Genomic DNA, 24,197 nt, shown 5'->3' on the forward strand with positions numbered 1-24,197 from the left:
TGTGAAGTGATGATGATGATGCTTGAAAGCTTGGGAATCAAGTACTAATCTTTAGGTGAGTTCCATAGCTAGTTTTCCTACCCTTTGGGATCATGTTTATGCCATGTTAGTTTATTATAAAAACTATGAAAAGTCTAGGAATATGTATTGTGATAGTTGCCCCTTTTCTTGCCATGCTTACAAAACATGTTTATACTTGCCAAATGAATGTTTTACAAGTTTTCTATGATCAAATATGTTTCAAAACACTTAGGGACACTTGAATTGAGGTTTTTGGGTCAAAAATACCAATTTTAGGGGTTCTGGACTGTCACTACTCGCCACGGCGAGCTATTACTCGCCACAGCAAGCTAGAAGGTCGAACAGGGGGGTCTGCTCGCCTCCTACTCGCCATGGCGAGCAGTTGCTCGTCTCCCCAGTAATGTTACTCGCCATGGCGAGCAAGTGATGTCTCCTGGCATTGCTTGCTCGTTCTGGCAGATTTGGTGATTTTCGTTCTGGATCTTTTGTGCAGTCTTTTATAAATGTAAACCCCTCAAAACAAGGTCCTAAGTGATGGCAATGAAAGCAAGTATTAGGCATGTTAGTAAGGCATGGCATATGAGAGAAACAAGTCATGAAGTGGGTAGTAAGTTATCCATTAAGTAAGGGAAAACTAGAGCCTCGACATAGTCGTCGAGAACTAGCAAATTAGCATGATTTCCTAGAATGATAGGACGCGAAGTATATCTTCGCACATGATTAAGAATAAGATTACAAGCATGATAAGTGTGGTTTAATTAGTTAATCTCTCCACCATGATTAGGAACGTACAAGCATGAATAAGTTTAAGATTACCGCTAATCGGATCGACTCAAGGGTCCGAGGTAATAAGCAAGCAAGTATGAATATGTTTAAGTAATAATACGACAAGACCATGACTAATAAGTAGGTGGCTGTTTTATCTTGGTTTTCGGGTGTCAAACATTGATTACGTTTGAACCTTTTAACCGGTGATATCTTATTTTTTCTTGGGAAGGGAAAAAGTAAGTAAAAACCCTTGAGAATCGAGGTTCGGGAGTTGTTTTCGCTACGGGAAGGTGTTAGGCACCCATAACGACTATAGTATCCTATAGGAACCGTCTTTAATTTCTACGCGCGCGCTTTATTTTTAAATGCTATTTGGAAGTGTTTATTTAATCCTAAGAGTTTTCTAAGTGAAGAATTGGAGGGAGAAGAATGTGTTTGAATTTTTATTTTATTTGAATTGAAGGAATTTTGTTCCTTGCCTACGTACCCGTTTAAGGGATCAAATCCACCGTAGTTCTCTTCCAAAAAATGTTTTTGTTTTTGTTGGTTGATTTTAAGTTTGAAAATTGAAATTTGAAGAATGAGAGGGAGAGGCCTCAAGGGCATAAGATTGTGAAATTGTGAGGTTGAATTAGTTATTTGGCAAAAGAAAGTCTAAGTATGATTAAGATTCATTGAAATTTTGATTAAGAAAATAAAAGAGAAAATACAATGGGATTTTGATCCCAAGGTTTATTTAGAAAATGATTTGAGTGATATTGTTCATATTTTTTTTTTTGGGAAAAAGAATTTTTCTAAGTATCATGACTCCTAAGCATACATCTAAACATACATTCCCTAAGCATACATCTAAAGTATCCATGTGATGTGTGTGCATGTGTCGGTGCTTGTGTCGGTGTACATCATTAGAGTCCATTGTCCTTATTACATCATTGGCCTAGATACATGCTATGGTCTTGCAAGAAATTAAAAATACAAAAGAAATTACAAAACTCCTAGGTCTTTACGTACTAAGTTTTGCATGAATTTTAAAGTGTAGGAAGATAAAAACCAAGAATGTGAGATGGAGATTGAAATGCTTATGGAAAATATGAAATGAAAGAGTTAGTATCACAAGATGCAATAGGATAAAGAAATAAGGCAAGAAAGCATTTAAACAAAAGTGGTAAAATCAACAAGAATAAAGTGTTAAAATATACTAAAAGTTTACCATAACTTCTCAATATGCACATGACCTATAATTCTCTCATCATAGCATTTTTCAAGAGACTTTATTACAACCACAATGTGGTAATTATAGGCACATATTCAAACCAAGAGTTATGACACACTTTTAGCCACATTTTACACTTTATTTTTACATAGAAATATTCACATAACTTGTAACACAAGAAAATGACAAATCACATTCACAAACAGTAGAAAGGAGATACAAATCAAAGGCAAACACATCACAAAACTACACAACAAGTACATGTATCATTTAAACAAAATATCACATCAAAACCTAGCAAAAATTCTCAAGAAAAACAAATTGATCACAAGTAATATCATGCACATTTTTATCAATTTTTATCATGCAAAACATTCAAAAAGACACCAAGAAATATACTAAAACATATAGGAAAATTTTAGGAATTTTAATAAAATTTTTAATGAGACAGGGGTACAAATAGCAAGACACAGTGGTGTAATTAGCAACAAAAACGAAGAAAAAATGAAAAGAGGTCCAGGCCCAAAGGGGAAACGGATCCTGGACTATCCAAACGTATCAGGGACGTTGGATTGATCCAGGATCCTGAAAACCCTAGATCCAAGGATTGAGGGCGCGTGGCACACCATAAGCCAAAGAAGGAACACAACAGTGTTAGATCTGCACCGTACACATGAATAAGAACCAGATCAAACGGTCATGGGTAAAGAAGAGACCGGTTTGGAGGTGAACCAAACTGGTTCAGACGAACCGGTTTGGTTCACTCTTCTATAAAAGCAGGAAGACCGGTCCAAATTCATTTTAAACCTAATCTTCTCTCTCTAGGGTTCGTCTTCTCTCATCCTCTCTGCCTCTCACTCTCTCGTTCCCTCATCTTCCCATGCTTTCACTCGTTTTCTTCCTACAATACACATGGATTCAAGCCACATATCACAAATAAACCACACATCAACGTAGATCGGACAAAACGTTTTGGATCTTGATACTTTTTCGAAGAAAAACCATTCGAAATGCTTCGATTTTGTTGTTTTTGAAGGAAACCGTTTGAAACGTTTCGATCTAAGCATTTTTCCATGGAATCAGTTCGAAATGTTTCGATCTTGATGCTTTTTTTGACGAAAATCGTTTGAAAGGCTTCGATCTGGATATTTTTTGAAGAAAACTGTTTGAAACATTTCGATCCTGATGTTTTTCGAAGAAAGACGTTCGAATCGTTTTAAACTTGATATTTTTTTGAAGAAATTAATTCGAAACGTTTCAAACCACACTGATTCTTTACGATCTACATTGATTCTAACGTGAAAGTGTTTGTAAGGAAAAGAAAGTACGAGATTATAAGAGAGAAGGATGAGTTTGACGGTTTACCTGCTGGAATTTGGAGGTTCGACGAAAGAAAGGTGAGAAGATGATCTGATATCTCCTTCTTGCCTCTGATGAACTTTCTGGATTCGAACTTCGAAAATAAATCGAAGCTCTCTTCGTCTTCTCACTCTTCGTACTCTCTGGTTCTTTGATTTCTCTTCTTCTCTTCTTCAAACTCACTTTCGTGATCGTATTGGCTCTCGTACTTCGCGATTGAGCCGGTGCTTGAATTGCGAAAGAAAATGCTCGATGATGAAGATCGTAGATCTCTGAGAGCTGGATTTTTCAAAGAAACGATTCTGTTGCTTTTTCTGGCTATGTATTCATGTTAATTGACGCAGGAATTGTGAATTTGGATGATGAATTCATGTTTCTGGTGGTTTAGGGTTTCGGTTAGGGATGAATGTTCTTGATTTTCTTGATGAATATTCATCAAGTTCATCAAGAACTTTGGGTTTTGATTGAAAAAGGCAGAGAGAGAAAATTGGAATGTGTTTTTGATGATGTGTAAGAGAATGAATGGTGTTGACCCCTTTGACTGTGATGACTGGGCTTTTATAGGCTGCCACTTGTGATATTCTGGCCTGTCATGATCTGCCACGTATACCTGGACTTGTAACTAACTTTTCTGGACAAATTTGCAATTAACCAAAAGATAAGGGCCATTCTGCAATTAACAAACAATAGTGGACTGGACTGCAAAAATTGAAAAGGACTTAATTGTAAATTTAAAAAAAATTTAAAGGACTGAAAGAAAAAAAGGACCCAAAATGCAAACAAAAAAAAAAGAGACCCTAAGGACTAAGATGCAATTATTAGGTTTCTTTGAATTAAAATGAAAAAATTAACAATAAAATTGAATTAAAATTGGTAAAAAAATGAAAAATAACGTAAAGTGAAACGATTAAAAATGACAAAACGGACTAAAACGAATCAATTACCTAAATGAGGTACTTTAAAGTAACCTCTCTCTGCCAAAATTTCGTGTGAAATGACCAAAATGCCCCTGGGGCTAAAACGACTAAAAAATGACTCAGATGCAACTTTAAAATGATTTTTTAACAGAGGACTAAAGCAAGAGTTTATTTAAACCAATTTAAAAAGACTCAGAGACAATTTTTAGAATTTAAACAGGGTTTTAACACATGAAAAGACTAAAATGCCCCTAGGGGCTAAACTGACTCAAAATGACTTCAAATGCAATTTTTTGGAATGGATTTTGACATAGAATTGAAATGAAGACTTATTCAAACTTTTTGAAAGGACTCAAACAATTTTTAAAAGACTGAAAGAAATTTTAACATAGGAAATGACTAAAATACCCTTTTTCATGAATTTTGCAAATAATATTGAAATAAAATGCAAAGAAAAATGTGATTGATCAGGGACAGTTCAAATGACTTGAAATGCAAGAAAAGAAGAATTGAACAAGTATTTTTAGGTCCAAAATTAGGGTATAACAGTGGCATGTCTCTTGATATCCACATCAGGGGGATACAAGAGGTTCTCGATCTAAGGGGAACGATTCAAGCCGTAAGGGACCCGCATGTCACTGAAATTAACAAGACGTAGGTGCTCGTGTCTCTTGTTATCCACGCCAGGGGATACGGGAGGTTCTCGACCTAAGGGGAACGGTTCAAGCCGCAAGGGACCCGCACGACACCGAGGGAGTCCGACGTACGTACATTGGTCATGTATGGGATTGTACTCGAGGTTACTCCACCCGGGACTCTCCGTAAAATCAACCAAGATAATAATTGTTTGTTCAACGCTAACCTAATTAATGAACTTAGATACGTTTATGTATGATATGAATATGATTATGTTATGGCATGTAGAATGATTTCATGCAAGATCATGTTAAGAATAAGAGCATTAGATGCTACAAGCAAGTACAAGTTATGTATAGAGCAAGTTATGAACATGATACCGATGACGATCTTAGGTTTTCCCTAATCGTCCGGTTTAGAATCGTGTCATGATTATGTTATGAGTAGGCCTCGATACGTAGAGTGTATCTTTGGCAATGCGGTTTTAAGTTCCCCTCGGCCGCCATGACACGTATAGGAAGTGAAACCTATAACAAGTAAGATAAACCTAAGACGGGTTTAGCATGCACTACCGTCTAGGAAACATGACCACACACGTATAATCAACCGTCAGGTTGTAATGTAGACACGTGGTGACCGTAGGTTTCCCCTGAGGTTACCTATAGCCTAGGATTTAGGGGAACTCACTGAGACATTATGTCTCATCCCAATCCTTATTTGTTTCATATAAGCAAGTTGGTATGCAAGCTTGAAGCCGGATGGATGTATCAACAAGTGCGTGCTCGTATCGCTACAAGATGCCAAGGATATCAAGGATGTAATTTTCTATGTTTGGATGAGATGTTTATGTTATTGTATGTACGAACACAATTTGTTGTATAAATATTCATTCGAAACTTTTATTGTTGTATATTTTAATGTATCCAGTACTAAATTAAACGCACGTGCTAGACTTTCTAGATATGTCTGGTATGGGTGTTACATAGCAAATATAGAGTGTTTTGATGTAATTCACGAAGAAATTGAGAATAACAAAAATGAAGATTCAAGTGGCCTTAGAAGAAATTACGGAGGGATGAATTCTGTTCCCAGGTCCCAAGATATCTTATATGGAAGCAAACACCCAAAAGGACGAAGAAACATGCATTTCTGCATGGGACATCACACTTATGCGCCCCTAACATTATCCCATGCGCTGAGCATTCTCCTCTCACATGCGTCTCGAGCATGTGTTGCACGCCTCGAGCATGAGCAGAAACAGGCCATAACTGATTTTTGCTACTTTTAAGTGGAAAACCCCGGTTTTTTAGCCTAACTTCAAGTGGAAACTCTCCCTATAAATACCAAACCAATTCAACTTTACATGGTGATTCTTTCATTTTTGATTGATTATATATTTGTATTTAGGGGTGTTCAAAACCGAACCAATCCAATAGAAAAACTGCAAACCGAACCAATTTAAATCGAAATCGCAAAAAACCGTATTTGGTACAAATGTATTCAGATCATTTTTTTACTCAACCGCATGGTTTGATTTGTGATTTTGATTTTACCAACCGAACCAAACCAAACCAAACTACAATATAAGAAAAATATTAATTAAATATATATCACGTAGACCAATAATTAGAGAAACTCATTGGAAACTTTATTAAAATGATATTTTTTTTTCTCTTGTTAAGTTTCTTCTTTACTTTTTCTTCAAAAAATGTATTTATGTGCTACTTGAACTCTTACAGAAAGATAAAATTTTTAGTCATTTGTATTTCTTATAAAGTTGGATTACATTTTGTCCACGTTTTAATTTTGTCTACGTAGTTGGGAACATTGTTGGATGAAAATAAAATTATAATATTGAATGAAATTTAAAATATTTCTGAAAGTATGTTGTGCTGTAACTTTTTAATTTGATTTTAATGTTGGAACAAAAAAATTAATGTCTAAAAGAAACCGCACCAACCGATCCAATTCAAACCGCATTTGTTTGGTTTGGTTTGGTTCGGATTTTATTTTAAATGTCAACCGAACCAAACCAAACCAAACTGCATACTTTTTTTTCTTGCGGTTCGGATGACTTTTAGCATCAAAACCGAACCAAACTGCACCGCAAACCCCCTTATTTGTATTAGTTGAATAATGTTTTATGAGTAATTTTACATGGTGACATGAATTAAATACACAAATGCTCAATGATTGACCATTTAACTTTATCAAAAAAGTCATTCTCATTTTTTTTGGTAGTGAAAAAGTCATTCTCATGACTTCACCGTAGAATTTTTCTAAAATTATTACTTCAATCGTTCAATCGTTCATGATTATATCAAATATTGATTCCATTTATATCTATTATTGATTCTTTTGTCATATTATCTTTTTGCTACTCATTAATCTTCGCACATTTATGTCAGTAAGTAATTCTTGAGCAATTTATTTATAACAGAATTAAACTAAATTCTTTTTCTCTAATTTAACAAGATATTGTTACTGATGCAGTGGAGATACTCAACTTATAGATGCGAGCATCTTGGTCCGTGATTTTTTATGCCAAAGGTATAGCTATTATTTTTATATTATTTTAATTAATTTTGTACTTCTCTCTAATAAATTGTTGCCTTGCTGCAGTTAAGTTGAGTTGAAATCTAAAACTAATATGGAAATGAAGAGAATGAGAGTGGTTCTCTAGTGTTGAACCTTAGTGATTGTTTGGAGGAGCTTGTAAATATCACTCTCAATTCTTTTCTAAATATCCAAATCCAACCTTCTTTTGCTCCACCCTTCTCAAACATGACTCAAAAACTCATTAGCCTACTAATTTCTTTGTTTATTTATTAATTTTTACAGAAAGCTGATTGATCTTATGCTTGATGGATCTGTTTGTTTTTTTACATTCCAAACATGTAGTAAACAAGGATATGTAAATGGATTTTGGTGTGGTTTTAGTTTCTAAATGAAATTAAGTATGGAGCTAATGAATTTTTATGCTTAATAAATTATAATTTTGGATTTGAATCCAATTCTTGGTAACTATTATTTTCTATTATTTATTTGATATTTTAACATTTCTTTAGTAACAAACACCATATATGATTAAGTTGTGAAGTTGTAGTTTGAATGAGTCTACTCATGTTGAGCAGTTAATATAAAATGAAAATATTGTGGTTGATGTATATACTACTTATCACTGCCTTCTTATGGATGGTAATGTATATTCAACTATGTCATGGTATGGCTTATTAAAATACTTTCAATCTGTCCCTATAAGCTTAGCTTATTTGGTAAGGGATGATGCATTTTGTATGCAGGGGCCGGGGTTCGAACCCCGGACACCCCACTTATTCACCTTTAAGGTGAATTTCTCTAGCCGCTAGGCTACTTGACCAAAAAAAAAAAAAAAAAAAATACTTTCAATCTAGCTTACATCTCTGCAACATTTTATCTTAGCAAAATTTTTATAAATTTGTGATAAATGTAATATTGAAATTTGAATCTTCATGTCGAAACACTTTGAATGTCTAGTTTTTTTTTTTTTTTTACCGATGTTGTAATGTAATTTGTAACACTTATTTCATAAGTCGAATGTCATGTTTTTTAATTTCTACTTTATTTTGTATGTGTGCTTGCTTTATTGTTTCTAGCGTTAAATCATCTTGAACTTTGGTTTCATCATTTATTTTTTATGATTTCAATCACATTGTGTGATGAAAAATACATTAACTCATGCATACGCACCCGTGTCCCACTAGTATTTTCACATACAAAATATATGATGAAGGAAGGTGGAAGTATGTGGATAAATAAAAGAGAAATATAATGAAAGAAAATTGGAGAAATTTGTCTGCCCACTCCAACAACTATATTGAATCTTCTGATAGTCTTCAGATTCTGATGCTCTTCAGACTCTGTCTTGCAACATAAGCTTCATTTGCAAATTTCATTGTTCTATTTTGTTCTTTCAGAATCAGTAGTTGGATTTAAGACTTATAAATTTTTGTCTATGGTCCTGCACACTTGAACAAATATTAGCATATTCAATTGACTTTTTAATACATTGTTATCATCAAAACTTAAGGTGGTAATGTTAAACACATTTTGTTCCAACAATCTCCCCATTTTTTATGATAACAAACACTAGTATTAAGAGTCAATTGTTGTTAACCTAATTAACAATTTGACTTTAGGGTCTGAAGTTTGTAAACTCCTCCTGAGTCTGATAGTTCTTAAGGTGAGGTTTGTAAGCTCCCCTTGAGTTCTATCCAAGTTAATTAAATTTATTTTAAACTTAAAACGTCACTCGAAAATGATTTCACATGAAATCAGAGACTAAGAGATGAGAAGAAGGTTCTCCTAAATTAATTTTAATGTTAATTTAGTGGGCTCAGAGCCTAAAATAAAAAGAGAAATAATAAAAACATGAAATATTTCTAAGCAGTATAATATTAGAGCCTGGTTAAAATATCAGAGCATAAAATATAATAAATGAATATCAGAAGCAAGTAATATGATATAACAGTGATGATAAGTTTATGAAACAAAAAGAAACATGAACAACAAAAAAATGGTGTGCAATCTAAGGTTGTTGTTGTTGTTGTTTCTTCATCATGACCTTCATATCAGACATCATAGCCTTGAGAGATCTTCAGACTGCTTCTTCACTGTGTTTTCCAAATCCTCTGATTTCTTTGCTCTAGCTTCCTGAATTGCTCTCTATTCTTCCTTCATTTTAGCCAGTTGTCTTCTCAAGGATTCAGATATCAGCTTCTGTTCAAATAGTTCTTCCTGAAGTTTTTCAACTTTCTTTTCTTCTTCAGGGTCTTTCATCTTCATATCCTTAAGAACTGGTTTTTGAAGCTTGACAAACACTAGAGTTATCCAAGAAGTATCAAGACCTTCTTTGACAGTCTGAGAGATCATTGTAGAGAGATCTAAATAGAATGGAGAGTCTGAGATATATATCTTGTTCCTTTTGACTTCCATAGATTCCATACTTCTGATAACTTCTTTAAGCCAATTACTTAGGGCTTGATTCTGAGATTCCACTGACAGTCTTTACAGATCACAGGAGACTCTATCCACAACATCTCTTAATGTAAGCCATTTGTCCTCATAATTTTTAGTGTGAATGAGATTATTCCTTGATTTGACAAGCTTCATCAAATCCTCAAAAATGTTTTCACAAACCTCTCTCAGGATGGTTGATTGGAGAAGGATGGTTGGAGGTGGTGAAACATTGATAGGTTGAGGAGCAGGAGGTGTGGGTAGGTTTGTTTGTGAAGTTGAGGTTGAGGGTGTGCCTGGTTCACTGTTAGCAAAGATAACTTTGTTGGGTTTTGTTGACATGTGTTGGCTACATTTTGTTAAAACAATAGTTCTAGCAAGATGTCAGACAAGATGTCTTAAACATGTTGGTACGACATCTTAACGTGCCTTGATTCATCTTACTTGGAGATTGTATGTTGAGTAGGTTAACTTGTTTTGATGTGGCAATTAGCTCATGAACATGGATTGTGAACACTATTTCCTCAATTTTGCAGGTATAATACTTCAATTGTTGGGAGGGTATAAAGGGGATGTTCTTAGATTGTCCCTAAGCATTCTTTTTTTCTTTTCAAAATCCTATTTTTCCTAGACTCTGCCTCCCATGTCCAAAACAACAACGACATATGTGGTTACATTTAATCACCACATTTTCTCAATTGATGTTGGTATCTTCATGTGAGTATCATGTATCGTGTTCATGCTGCATAGTATTGTGTTTTATGATGTTTAATGGTTGTAAAATTAAATAATAAGGTCACAATGTCCTTTGTTCCATAAGTCTAGGGACATAATTTGTTACTTTTTTTTAGAGGTGTTTATGAAGATCTGGAGTTGGGGGATGGAGGCACAAACTACCTTCGGAAAGGTGTTCTCAAGGCATTTTTTAGTAACAAAAGGGGAAAAAAAAGGAAAAAACAAGAAAAAAAACAAGAACAAATCCTAAATTAGGGTTGAGCAAACTCAACGCCCATGACATATGCTAAGAGGTCAATTTCCAACCTTCTTCTGCTCCATCCTTCTCAAACATGACTCACCAACTCATTAGCTTCATCACACTCATGCGGTACTTACAACCACAAAAGTTTCATTTTTTATTTTATTTTATTTTATATGTTTCTTAATTTCAAAACTACCGGTGATACTCTCTACAACATTATTTGTTTTTGTTTGAAGTTGAAAATGTTTCTTCTTACGTAGGTATATTCAATTAAGACAAATTCCTATACATCATTTAAATGATCAAGTTTTATTCTAAATAAAGTTTTAGTTATTTTTAAGTGGGGTTGGTTTAGATCCTTATAAAATTCCATTAATAAATAGGTTATTTGATATCATATTTGTGCAGGTTGTGTGTGATAGATGTAGAAAGCATGCTATGAAGTGGTGATAAGCATGGTTTGAGTGGACACAGGTTAAATATTACAGAAAATTAATTGATCTTATGGTTGATGGATCTGTTTGATTTTTTTCCCCTACATTCCAAACATGTAGAAAAGAAGGATATGTAAAGTGATTTTGGTATGCTTTTTAGTTTCTAGATGAAAGTATGTATTGGAGCTAAAGGGGTTTTATCCCTGATAAATTATTTATTTGGATTTGAATCCAATTCTTGGTAAACTATAAAAAAAAAATTCTTCTAATTTATCTAACATTATAACATTTCTTTAGACTTTGTTTATGAGTTTTGAGGGGAGGGGAAGGAAACACTTAGGAGGGGAAGGGAAGGAAGGGAAGGGAGAAAGGAGGGAAAGTCTTCCCCTTATTTGAGAGTTAAAGAAACCAACAAGGAGAGGATATGGAAGGCTTAGGTGATAATTTTACTATTTTACCATTTTTTTTCCTTAAAATCAATACATTTTGTTTTACTTTGTAATTTATCTTGTAAATTATAATTGGAATTTTGAATTATTATGAGGACAAAATTGTCAATTTGTATGTTTAACCCCCCAAAACCCTCCAATTTTGGGGAACTTTAGAATTGGACAAATGAAGCCTTCAAAACCCCCCAAAACTTTTCCATGTTTTTTTAAAACTCTCAAACAAGGGTTTACCTCTGTATAAGTCTTTCCTTCCCCTCCCCTCCCCTCTAAAACCTAACTCACAAACAAAGCCTTAGTAACAAACAGTGGGTTTGATTAAGCTGTGAAGTTGTTACAGCTTAGATTGAAAGATTTTCATTTATTTTATGAAATCCATTGGAAAAGTATTAAAACAATATTATTTTTTATATTTTTAAGGGTTCTTTTTACAATTTATAAGTATTGAGAACTAGAGAGATATTGTGAATAAGAATGAGTCTACTCATGTTGAGCAGTTAATATAATGAGAACATTGTGGTAGATTTACATACTTATCGTTGCCTTCTTATGATAATGTATATTAAAATATTTTCAATTTGGCTTACATTCTCTGCAACATTTCATCTTAGCAAAATTTTTACAAATTAGTGATCAATGTAACATTGAAATTTGAATCTTCATGTCAAAACACTTCAATGTCTTGATTTTATATTGATGTTGTAGTGTAAATTTTATATTGATGTTGTAGTGTAATTTTTAACACTGATTTTATACGTTGAATGTCATATGTTTAAATTTCTATTGTATTTTGTAGGTGCACTTGCTTTATTGTTTCTAGCGTTAAATAACCTTAAACATTGGTTTCATAATTTATAAAGAGAAAGCATCAACCGGAGCTTCTAAGAATCACCGTCAAATTGTAAAGGAATGTAACAGCTCGTTTTTCGCTATGATTATTTTATTTATCATTTATATGTTCTTATCAGTGTTTATATGTGCTTAATAGCTTCTTTGTGTATTTGATTTAAGATTAGTGGATTTTTAGCTTAGAACGGTATTTTAGTCATTTTTAAGACTAAGGGTATTTTGGTCATTTGGTGAGTAAGGGTAGATTAGTAATTTTAGTGGGAAGGTTATTTTTAGTGTTTTAATGAGAATAGTTATTTTTACTAAGTTACCGGTGAATTGAGGCAATTATTTTGAGGTGGTAAAATAATGAGATGTTTTAATGAGTTAGGTGTGTAGTAACTTTTTAGAATTAAGTGACAAGAGTTTTGAGGCCCAATATAAATAGAGTTACCCTAACCCATTATTGTGGTATAAATAGATAACTCATGAGAGAAAATTAGGGTTACACTCATTCATTCACACATGTCACAGATATAGAGTGGCTAGAGAAAGAAAGTAGAGAGATAGAGAGAAGAATAAAAGAAAGAAGAGGAAGAACTTAGAAGAGAAGAAAGCAAGAGCTAAAAGAGGAGAGTGAATCCTTAGCTAGAGATTTTTGAAGATTTGAGGTAAAAGGGATAGTTGTATTCTACTTAATAAGCTATAATTTTCCTTTTCACTTATGGGTCATAATTGTTATGAGTGAATTGTGATTTTGATGTTAATTTCCGTGCCCGTAATTATGTGGTAAATTTGGGTATGTGAAATTTGTTATAAACTTGTTGTTGATGCTATTGTTGAAACATGTTGAAGTGATTACTTTGAGAATTTAGCTTAAAATGATGAAAATGATATTGTTGCTGTTGATTGTTGGTGAATTCTTGATTATATGCCATGAACGTTGTTGGGTATATCTTGGTGATGATAATTCATGCATTGGGTGTTGATAAATGTGTTGTTGTGGTTAAGTTGTTGTGTTTTTATGATTTTTGTGAAAATGGGTTAAAAGTGGAGGGGTTTGATTTTAATGAATTTGAGTGAAGTGATGAAGTTGTTGTGTTGAGTTGTGATGATTAGAATTTCTCTTTTCAATCATAAACTTTGAGTGTGAAATCGTTTGGATGAAAATTGAGTTTTTGAGTAAAAAATTTACGCGAGAAAATGCAAAAGTTGAAAAATCGGAAAATCTGTGTTGTCAAGGTTGCACGACTGTGCGCCCTGGAGGCACTGACCGTGCGTCTAGTTCGCACTTGGTCTGCACGATCGTGCCGCTTGTGCATGTGCCTGAAAACCCGATTTTTCGCATTTTTAAGGATCCAAATGTATCACTATGAGTTCAAAACACCCAACCATATCTAATTGAAGTTTAATTGGATTTTTATGAGTGGTTAAACATGGTTTTGCTTTGAAAATGAATTGATTTTGAAATGTAATAAAAAATAGACGAACTTTGAGAATTTTGAGAGAACGATGAACTTTGTGAAGTGAATATACCATGATTGATTAACATTGATGTTAGGTGATATGTAGGGATGTTTTTTGGATGTGTAAGAACTTGGAATCCTACTTTTGTTGAGAAAATTAGAAATAGGTGATTTTGTGAAAATAGACGAACTTTTTCAGAATAAGGTTTTATGATCGTATAACTTGCAAATGGCTTTGTAAACATGGTAACATGGTGAAATAATAATGAAACAATGGTTTTTGGGTGTTTGATATGTTGGCTATCATGGTGAGGTTGTTTGTCGTCTTTTATGTGGATTGTACCTTTTGAGACGATGTGGTTTACTTGTGGTGATAATTATAGATGTTAAATATGACGATGAGTCTTGTTGAATTATGACTTGTTGATTGTGTGGATGTAAATACTTGATAATGCAAATGGTGGTGTTTGGTGAAGATATTATATGATGGTGTAAATTATATAATATAGTTTTGGTGATTTGTGCATTGTCGAGTTGTTACTTGAAAGCCCATGCATCCAAGTCTTGTCGAGTCTTTTGGTGAAGAATGTAATTGGTGGTCTTTATTACATTAGTTGGTGAAGAACATAATTGTTGGTGTTTATTACGTTAGTGGATTCATACGGTAAAATTATCTCCGGAATCCAATTGGTATCATATGCATGTAGAAGTGTCTAGAACATTGCATGCACGTGAAGTTGGTGAAATGTGTCATACTTGAATATGTGCATTGGTTAGATTTGGTGAATGTTGTGATGATGTGAATTGTGGACTTCTATATGTTGATTGATATACTATGATGGTGGTGTGATAATATTCATGTGGAGTTAATATTCTAGGAATGTTGAATATGTACATGTGTATTTCTTTGAAATCCTTGAATGCTTTATTTGATTATGTTTATTATGTGGAATATTATCTAACCCCTAGTGGTCGTTTGATTGACCTCCTGCCTATTTGTATGAATAGGTAGACGGCTTGCAAGATTGAGTTGCTTTTCTTTGCTTCATTAGTGAGTTGTTTGAGGATAGCGTGGAGCTAACTCCTTTCTCTTTTGCTCGAGTCTAATTAGGCTCTGATTAGGGTGTCGGGCATTTATGTTTATTGACATTATCTGTTGTTGAATTTATTTGTGGAGATTATGGTTATGTATTTGAAACCTGAGATGTAGTGTGGAGATTGTATGTACTCATGTATTGAGGATTATTACGTGGTAATGAGATATTATGTATGATGATTGTCCTCCGTTGCAAATTTTTATGAAAATTAGATTATGCATGTTTTGGAAAAATGTAGACGTAGCATCTAAGCTCTTGATTAGTTGAATTAGTTGCATGATTTATTGCATATGTGGTTTAGGGTGTTACATGGGACACGAGAACATGATCATAAAAGTACACACACACTTAATATTTGGATAAACAATTGACTTAAGCCCTTATAAAATTAGTGCTTCTGCATAACGTTTTTATAACAAAAAATAAAATAAAGTCAAAATATTTTTATATAATTTTTATTTTGTTTTCATAAGATATCTTAGAGTTTATAAAAATAAGATGAAAATAACTTATGGGCATATCATAACCTATTTTTGTAAGCTCTTCTAAACAGTGTCACATGTTCCTATGATAATATCTAAATTCAAATAAGTCAATCCAAGCCGGCAACTTTCACAAAAAATTTCAAAGTCATCTTAGTTATGCCTATCTACACAAAGATACATAACCATATTAATATTTGATACCTCATAAGGACAAATTCAATTAGCATAAACGATTATTACATAATTAACTCTTTCACTAACTTCATAATCAGGAAGAAAAATTGGCACCAAAATGATGTTTTTATTTTAATTTTAAAAACAGCTGCATATTAACACAACTCAAACCCGCAGAAGACATACCCGAATTAGAGCTAGAGATTTCACGCCAATTCAAAAACATCTTTTCAACAAAACAAAACCAAGACATGAGGGCCTTATGTAGAAACATACAGAAGGACTCACATACTAAAAAATGAAATTTTGATTACCAACACGAAAACCAGATGATTTAGAGCTAAAAAACAATGATGAAAGCTCGGGCACAGAGTAGTGCAAAGTAAAAACACTAAAGAAAAACTTAACATACCCAAAAAAATTCCAAACAATCTTCACCAAAGCACTTCGAACTCAAAACACAAACAATAGTCTAAAAATTTATCCCCCACCTCCATACAAGTACATGCACTATATTGAATAATAGGAGCAACACACCAAACACTAATAATAAAGAGTGAGATAAAAACAATGGCAGTTGTTAGAATGTGCTCGTGACAAATATGATGATTCATGACAAGACACAACATATATAAACCATTTCAAAAAAGAGATGATATTTGAACATCCATTTGGGACAACTTTTGTGACAACTTTCTCTCTCATATTCACATTATTTTTTACTTTATCTCTCTATTGTTATGGTTTCCGTGCAAATATCTACATTTTCTTTGTGTATTATGGTTGTCAAATACTCCCTCCGGTCTCAGATGTAAGAAACTTTTCACTTTTGAGATTCATTCAATAAATGATGTATGTGATCTATATTATAAACCACATACATCATTTATTGAATGAATCTAAAAAGTGAAAAGTTTCTTACATTTGAGATCGGAGGGAGTAAGTTGTCAACCAAATTGGTTGTTCAAATAACACTCCTCTTCAAAAAAAGTACTAAGAAGTTATAAATCTGCGTTGCAGTTATTTCAATAATAAAACGATACAAAACATCAAACCCACATGTCAAATCCATGACTAAGATTCTAAAATGTTCAAATATAATAATCATTCAAAACGATGAAGCCCAAAAACCTAAAATATAGTTATTCATAGGCCCATGGGTGTTCGCTACGAATTGCCTCCTCTTCCTGCGGAGTGTAATCATTCACAATGTTGAACATCTCACGAATCTGCTCTGGTGTCTTGCCGTTCATCATGTCTGCTACAGTCTTGCACGTAAGATCGTACAAACTTTTGATATCCAAAAATTTTGCAGCAGAGATGAGATCAAAGAGCTCAGGCTGATCAAGCTGGACGAATTCAGCGTCCCACATCTTAAAAGCTTGCTCTGAAGGTTTTTCATCAGAATTCACAGCATTAACGTGCTTCTTGCAATACTCAATAACCAAAGCCAAGATCTTACCGCTTACCTCATAGATAGGGATTCGAGCATTCTCATCAACGTCCTCGATCAAATTCTTGATGGTTTTAGATTCCATCGCCACTTCCTTCTCGACTTGAAAGATCTCGCCGTCAGAACTTATCAGTGTGATCTTCTTTGTCGATGATTCAACACGATCAGACATGATTTCGATTTGAATCTAAACCCTAACCCTAAATTTATTTCTAGGTTTGAAAATAGAGTGAGTGAAATGAATTGAATGAGAGAAAGAATAGGCGTTACAACTAGTATTTATTATGCTTTGCTACAATGCAATTAAAGTCTCCACAAGTTTTTTCTTTCAAGTAGCTAGTGGAAATTGGGAATCCAAGATCCGAACCCGGCCCATACAAATCAGTCATTGTAGATATCAAATGGGCTAGGGACACCATATTTTTTGTTTTGAAATTTTTCCCTTTTTTTACTGAGAAAAAATTTTGGTATTTTTTTTAATAGAGATTTGTAGATTATAGTTTTTTTTATTTACGAGGCCAAAATGAAGTTTATTAACCAAACCAAATAAATCCTTCAAGGACAAACCGTGTTAGAACCCGGCTTAAAGATAGTTTACTATGAAACTGAAGACAAGCACTGAAGAGGATTAAGCCAATTGTTGTGGTAGTCGAACTCGAAAATTGCATATCTATTTTTTAACCACCTATGCTTGATTTTGTCACATGACATTTGCATGTTCTTCTCTTTTATGCTGAAAAATTTGCATCTTCCTTTCTTTTTAAATAACCCAAAAACAATAGAGCCAAACAATTTGCAAATCCATACTTACATTCTTAGAGAACTCACCCAAATTGAAAAACTTGATCTGAATTGTAGCCTAAGTTTAGTGTTACAAATCCGAGCCACTCTGAAAGATGGACCAAATTCTTGCAAAAAAATCACATGTGACAAATAAATGATCCACATCTTCATTCATACCACAACCTCTCATACATTGTTGATCATTATTCTGAATCACCCCTCTTATGAGAAAATTATCTTAAGTTGGAATGTGAATAAGAAGTAGATGGCATTCAAAGAGATTGTAACATTTTGGACAAATGTAACTGCTAGACCCATCTATTTGCCATACCATCCTACAAAACAATCAAATTTAACAACTGACTACACTCCCTCACATGATCTTCCTCACATTGCTATATTAATGTTAATAATTAGAAAAAAGAATTAAGTTATCCTTTGCGTCAAAAAAATTAAATCACCACAAATAATACTTGATAATGTTATGTTATTCTCTGTTTATAATATTTTTTATATCAAATTCATGTATTACAAACTTCATCGTCAATTGAAAGGTTATAACATGTAATTCATTTTTCTTTTTTTAAGAAAACATACAAATCATCCTTGTTTACATGCTTCTAATAGTTTCCAAACAGTTGATCCATCTATTCCTTATGCTCTAAGGAACCAAAGATATATTTTTAAAAGCCACCAGCACCAATTAATTGAGCATCAGTTTCTAACCATAAATGACAAAATTCATGTTTATTGAACATTTTAAAATGACGTGCTGTTTTTTAATTAAGTCTAATTTTTTGGTAAAATCATTATTCGAAAAACTGTGTTACTTTTTTCCGATGACTAAGTAAATTTACGCGTTACTTTTTTCTTATTAGAGCATACACATCCAATACATCCTATTTGATGGTATAAATGGACTCTACATAATATTTATATTATTTTACACTTCTCAATTATTTAAAAAACTAAAAAAAAATTCATAAATATTTAAACCAGTCGTCAAAAACTTTAAAATGAGTCTCTTTGCACCCTACAATAATCCATCAAAACCCAAAAAGTATGTGTTATTCTTATCTATATATATATTTTATAATCCAGCACAACAAAAAACATCATAGTATTATAATTGGGCAACAATGCCAAGTTTGGGAAGGAAAAAGATAGACACCATTTTTTATACATCTCTCATATACATCCCATGTGTCACGCGTATTTTAGTAATTTCACGTCACATTATCAGTCATTTTCATCTCTTCTTTCAATGTTTTTGTCACACGTCAGAAATGTGTGTTGGTGTAAAAAGGTGTATGCCACCTAAGGTGGTTCATGTATAACTATAAGAGCTCTTTGGGAACGACTTTACAAAGCTAAGTATTCATAACATTCTGACATTTTTTTCCTTGCTTTATGTGAAGACACCGATGTGTATGCTCTTAATGACCAGGTTAAGCCTTTACAAAATATTATAGACTTTTATAATAAAAATGGAGAAAATACTTGACCACTATAAAAAAAAAAAAAAAGTGGCTGCTGGAAATAATTCACTGTAAAAATGGAGAAAATACTTGACCACTACAGAAAATATTTTCACATAAAAAGTATATGATTAAGGAGTAGGAGTGAGGATATATATAAAAGAGGGAGGTGAAAGAATTAGACAATAGATTTGATACAAATAAGAGAAAACGAATAACTACTATGATGTAGGAAAATGGAGAAATTCGTTGAAACCATAAAGCTATTTTTTTTCCTTAAAACAAGAAACTCAAATGCTAGAGCTTTAAATCTTAAAAAATGATTTTTATGATAGTAAACAAACAAATATACTCAAATGCTAGAGCTTTAAATCTTAAAAAATGATTTTTATGATAGTAAACAAACAAATATAACTTCAGATTTTTTTTTTTTAAAAAAATCTCTAAAAAAAAATCTCTAAATTCTTTTAACCCAAAATCTATTTTTTTAAAGCCGAAACAAACGCACCCGTATTCCTATCTACGTAAAAAGATACAGAATAATATTGATATTTTATACCTGATCATAATGACAAATTCAATCAGCATAAAAGATTAATATTTGTTCTTGTAAGTAACTCTATTACTAACTTCAAAACCAGAAAAAAAAATTGGCACCATAATGACCGATATTTTTCTAAAACGGCTAAATATATTAACAGAAATCAAACCCGAGAACAAGACATACCAGAATTAGAGCAAAGAGATTACACGCCAATGCACCAACAGAGAAAGAAGAAAAAAAAGGAAATCCTGATGAATACCAAAAGGACCTAAACAGGGCCGTTCCAATAAAATTGGAGGCTCGGCTCTAATATTAAAAATGGTCTCTAATAAAAATAATTAATGATAATTTAAACAATTGCAAATTAACGATAAGCATTATTTTGATTTAAATTTGTTTGTTGAATTTTTATTGTTGATAGATGTGTGTGTTTGATCTAACTTGTCCATTTACTCTTTATTTTTGTCAAATAATAAGTGTTTGATTTAGACCAACATAATAAAAGAAAATATTATCCTACATCCCAACAATTATAATCATACCCCTACAAATAATTGAGGCCCCCGTAAATTGGGGGCTCGGCTCCGTAGAGCTCCTTGCACATGCCAAGGAACGGCTCTGGACCTAAATAACTAATGAAACAAACCCAAATAATTTTTTCAAGGAATCTTTACCTACATAAGTGCGGATCCAACAACAGGAGCAGCACACCAAATATTAACATACACACTCTAAATAAAACAATGATGACAAGCTTGATTGTTGTTAGATACTGAAAATCATTGTCTTTGCATTGATATTCAAAAAAATCATATTCAAATCCTTATAGAGGCTAACCTATGAAGTACAGAGACAGACATAGACACTGGGCACTACACGGACAATGCCACGCAGACACCGTTAATAATATGAAAAAATCACACAATTTAGTGTAATTATATGTGTCGATGTTGTGTCGATGTCGAACACTGACGCGTGTCCGACACCAGGAGACGCCTAATCCATGGAGTGTCCATGCTTCATAGAGGCTAACTCTCTTATAATTCAATTTTAAACCAGTAACAGACATTAATTCTGTCATGACTACACTGTATGTTATCAGATTGTATGATGACGATAAGTTTCTTTTAAGTAATCAACAGAAAATGAATACCTTCTAAGTAATGAACGATCTGAATACCTTCAAAATTTAAACGATCTGTCTTCAGTTTCTGCGCATGGCTGTTTGTATCTGGATCAAAAACACTTCTAACGAAACCGTAAAATTCATCCAAATCCAACAAACCTGTTATTCATACATTCTTATATCTTAGATCAGTGTAAGAAGCTAAATACGAAGGCAAAATTGAAAACTAAAACAAAGAAATGATAAGCTCACCTATTTGATTTATGCTCTCTGAAAATCTTGAAGAAGATGAAAAAATCAACAAATTTATGTTATGGAAATATAAAGTACCGCTTCAAGTTGCTACATCTCTTTCCGGAATCGAGAGCAATAGTTCTGAGTGAGTTCTAAAACCAAATGAAGAGCGACTGACTACATAAAACCTATCTCATGGATCTATGTCAGGGGCGTGTTCATGAGATTGACGCATGCCAGAGGTATAATGATAAGTGAGAGAATGACGAGAGAATTGGGAGAAAAGGAGTAAAAGAATCAATCAACTTGGGACGAGAGCAACATTTTATAAAACATGTTGTTGTAGATGGCCATTATCAACATTCAAAAAAGTGTTAATCATCCAGGTTTAATCAAAGATTCACATGCACTCTAGTCGTCCTCAAGTAGCGGAGATTAATCAAAGAATTGAGCAGGAGAGGATATATGGTCCAGTGCTTCCCAAGTATGATTCGAATTAACCTGGTAACCTACTAAAGATACAGTGGTCATACTCTTAGTATGTTTTGACTACAGTTGCCATTAGTCATAATTCCTACGATTGTGTAACTTTGAATTCCTCATAAGATGTTAGAAAATATGGAATGTAGTAAAAAAGATATTCGACAGATATTCCTATACGGTTGGCAAGATAGCTTGAAATATGGTACAAATAGGAATAAATTGCTTGCAATTAATTGAAGTTATTTCACTATCAGATGTACTGAACGTGCCACGATTTCATGGAAAATACAACATGAAATTTCAAAGTTATTATGTACACAAAATGAGAGAGAAAAATATGTTGGGTCAAAAGGGGGTCCAAATATCATCATCACATTAGGCTTTGAGCAATCCCTTCTTCCACCCAATGTGAGACTCTAACTCACATTTGATATAATAACATTGATACCCCATAAGAACAAATTCAGTCATCATAAACGATTAATAAAGATTCAAATTTTGTTTTTGAAAAAAAAAAAAAAGATTTATTGAACAAGCAAAAACCCAAGAACATCAATTGTAATGCTAAAACCGAAAAACAAAACAAAGCAGCAGCAACAACAACAACAAAAGACCAGGGCCTCTCAAACCTCTTTGACTCACCAAAATCTACCTCAAACTAGTGAAAAAGCAGGAACTCGTAACCACAAACCATAACTGTAAAAAAATTAAAAGAAAACAACTTGAACCAGCCTTGAAAACCACAGAAATTGACTACGAAAACGGCACGATATATATGCTCTTTATGGTAGGCCATTTCCAGCGATACGAATCAAAACATAACCTGACAATACCACCTACAGTGCAGAATTCAATTATTTGGCCTCGAAAATATCTCTTTCGCCAACTTCAAAATCAGTAAGAAAAATTAATACCAAAGCATTGTGTAAACCGAAAGAAAAGAAAGTACTAAGCATATATAAAACTACATTCCAATCCATTGATGAATTTTGAAGCATAAAATAAAACCGACATAACAAATCCTTGACTGAAATTGTAAAATGTTAAAATATAGTCTCTTAACTATCTTTAAACAAGGAAAATATAAAGATAGAGACTAAACCCTAAACCCTAAAATCTAATCATTCAAAAGCCCATTGATTTTCGCGACGAAGTTCCTCCTTCTCTTCTGCAGGGAAATCATCCTTAATGTTGAAAAAGTTGCGAATCTCCTCTGGTGTCTTATCCTTGATCATGTCAGCTACAATCATACATGTAAGATCCAATAGACTCTTGATTTCCAAAAAATTGGCAGCGTTGATGAGATCAAAGAGTGTAGGCTTATCAACCTTGACGAATTCAGCATCCCATTTCTTTAGTTCCTCCTCGGAGGGCTTTCCATCGCAACTCTCACGCTCAACATGCTTCTTGCAATACTCAATAACCTTCGCCAAGATCCTCCCAGTTACCTCAGAAATAGGGATTCCAGTGTCGTCGAAAACATCCTCGATCAAATTCTTGATTGTTTGAGATTCTATAGCCACCCTCTTCTCAATTACAAAGGTCTCGCCGTCAGAACTCTTCAGGATGATCTTCTTCGTCGATGATTCTTCAACAGATGACATGATTTTGATTTCAAAAGGTAAAAAAACCTAAACCCTAATAGAGTGAGTGAACTCAAAAATAATGAGAAAATAATAGGCCTGAGTCACATTATTTATAACCGGATGACCCGTGTGAACACACGAGTGTGAACGCACGAGTGTGAACGCATGAGTGTGAAAACACGAGTGTGAACGCACGAGTCTTATAATAATAATTATTTCTTCAAAGATATACCAACACTAAAAATGTTAATTTAACAATAGAAAACAATTAGCATTATCCACATGCAAGATCAGTATCATTGAATATTTAATAATTTTGATAAATATATTGAGATACTTAGAAATCTTGAAAATAGGTCCAAATATAAAAATGTAGCTTCTTCAAGATGATCTTCTATGTTGATGATTCTTCAACAGATGACTTAATTTTGATTTCAAAATGTAAAAAAAAAAAAAAAAAATAAAACCTAATAAAGTGAGCGAAATGAAACTTAATGAGAAAAAATAGGCGTGAATCACAGTATTTATAACTAAATCAGTGACATGTGCGACACACGAGTCTTACAGTAAATATTATATGATGTAAAGATATACCTGCACTATAAACGTTAATTTAACAATAGAAAACAATAAGCATTATCCAAATGCAAGGTCAACACAAATTTTGAAAAAAATTATATAGATACTTAGAA

General features: G+C 33.1%; 2 pseudogenes across 1 annotated transcript; both read right to left on the minus strand.

Annotated features, from left to right (window-relative positions):
* Window positions 1-16,935: 16,935 nt before the first annotated feature.
* Window positions 16,936-17,509, minus strand: LOC146927729 (SKP1-like protein 1A pseudogene; annotated as a pseudogene).
* A 5,367-nt stretch (window positions 17,510-22,876) lies between these two features.
* On the minus strand, window positions 22,877-24,003 carry LOC146927730 (SKP1-like protein 1A pseudogene; annotated as a pseudogene). Its single transcript, XR_015005815.1, has one exon. The product of XR_015005815.1 is annotated as an SKP1-like protein 1A pseudogene (transcript).
* Between the last annotated feature and the right edge of the window lie 194 nt (window positions 24,004-24,197).

Source organism: Medicago sativa, chromosome 4, assembly GCF_051527215.1.
Source record: "Medicago sativa cultivar Bolivia chromosome 4, Bolivia_mono, whole genome shotgun sequence".
Lineage (NCBI taxonomy): Eukaryota > Viridiplantae > Streptophyta > Magnoliopsida > Fabales > Fabaceae > Medicago > Medicago sativa.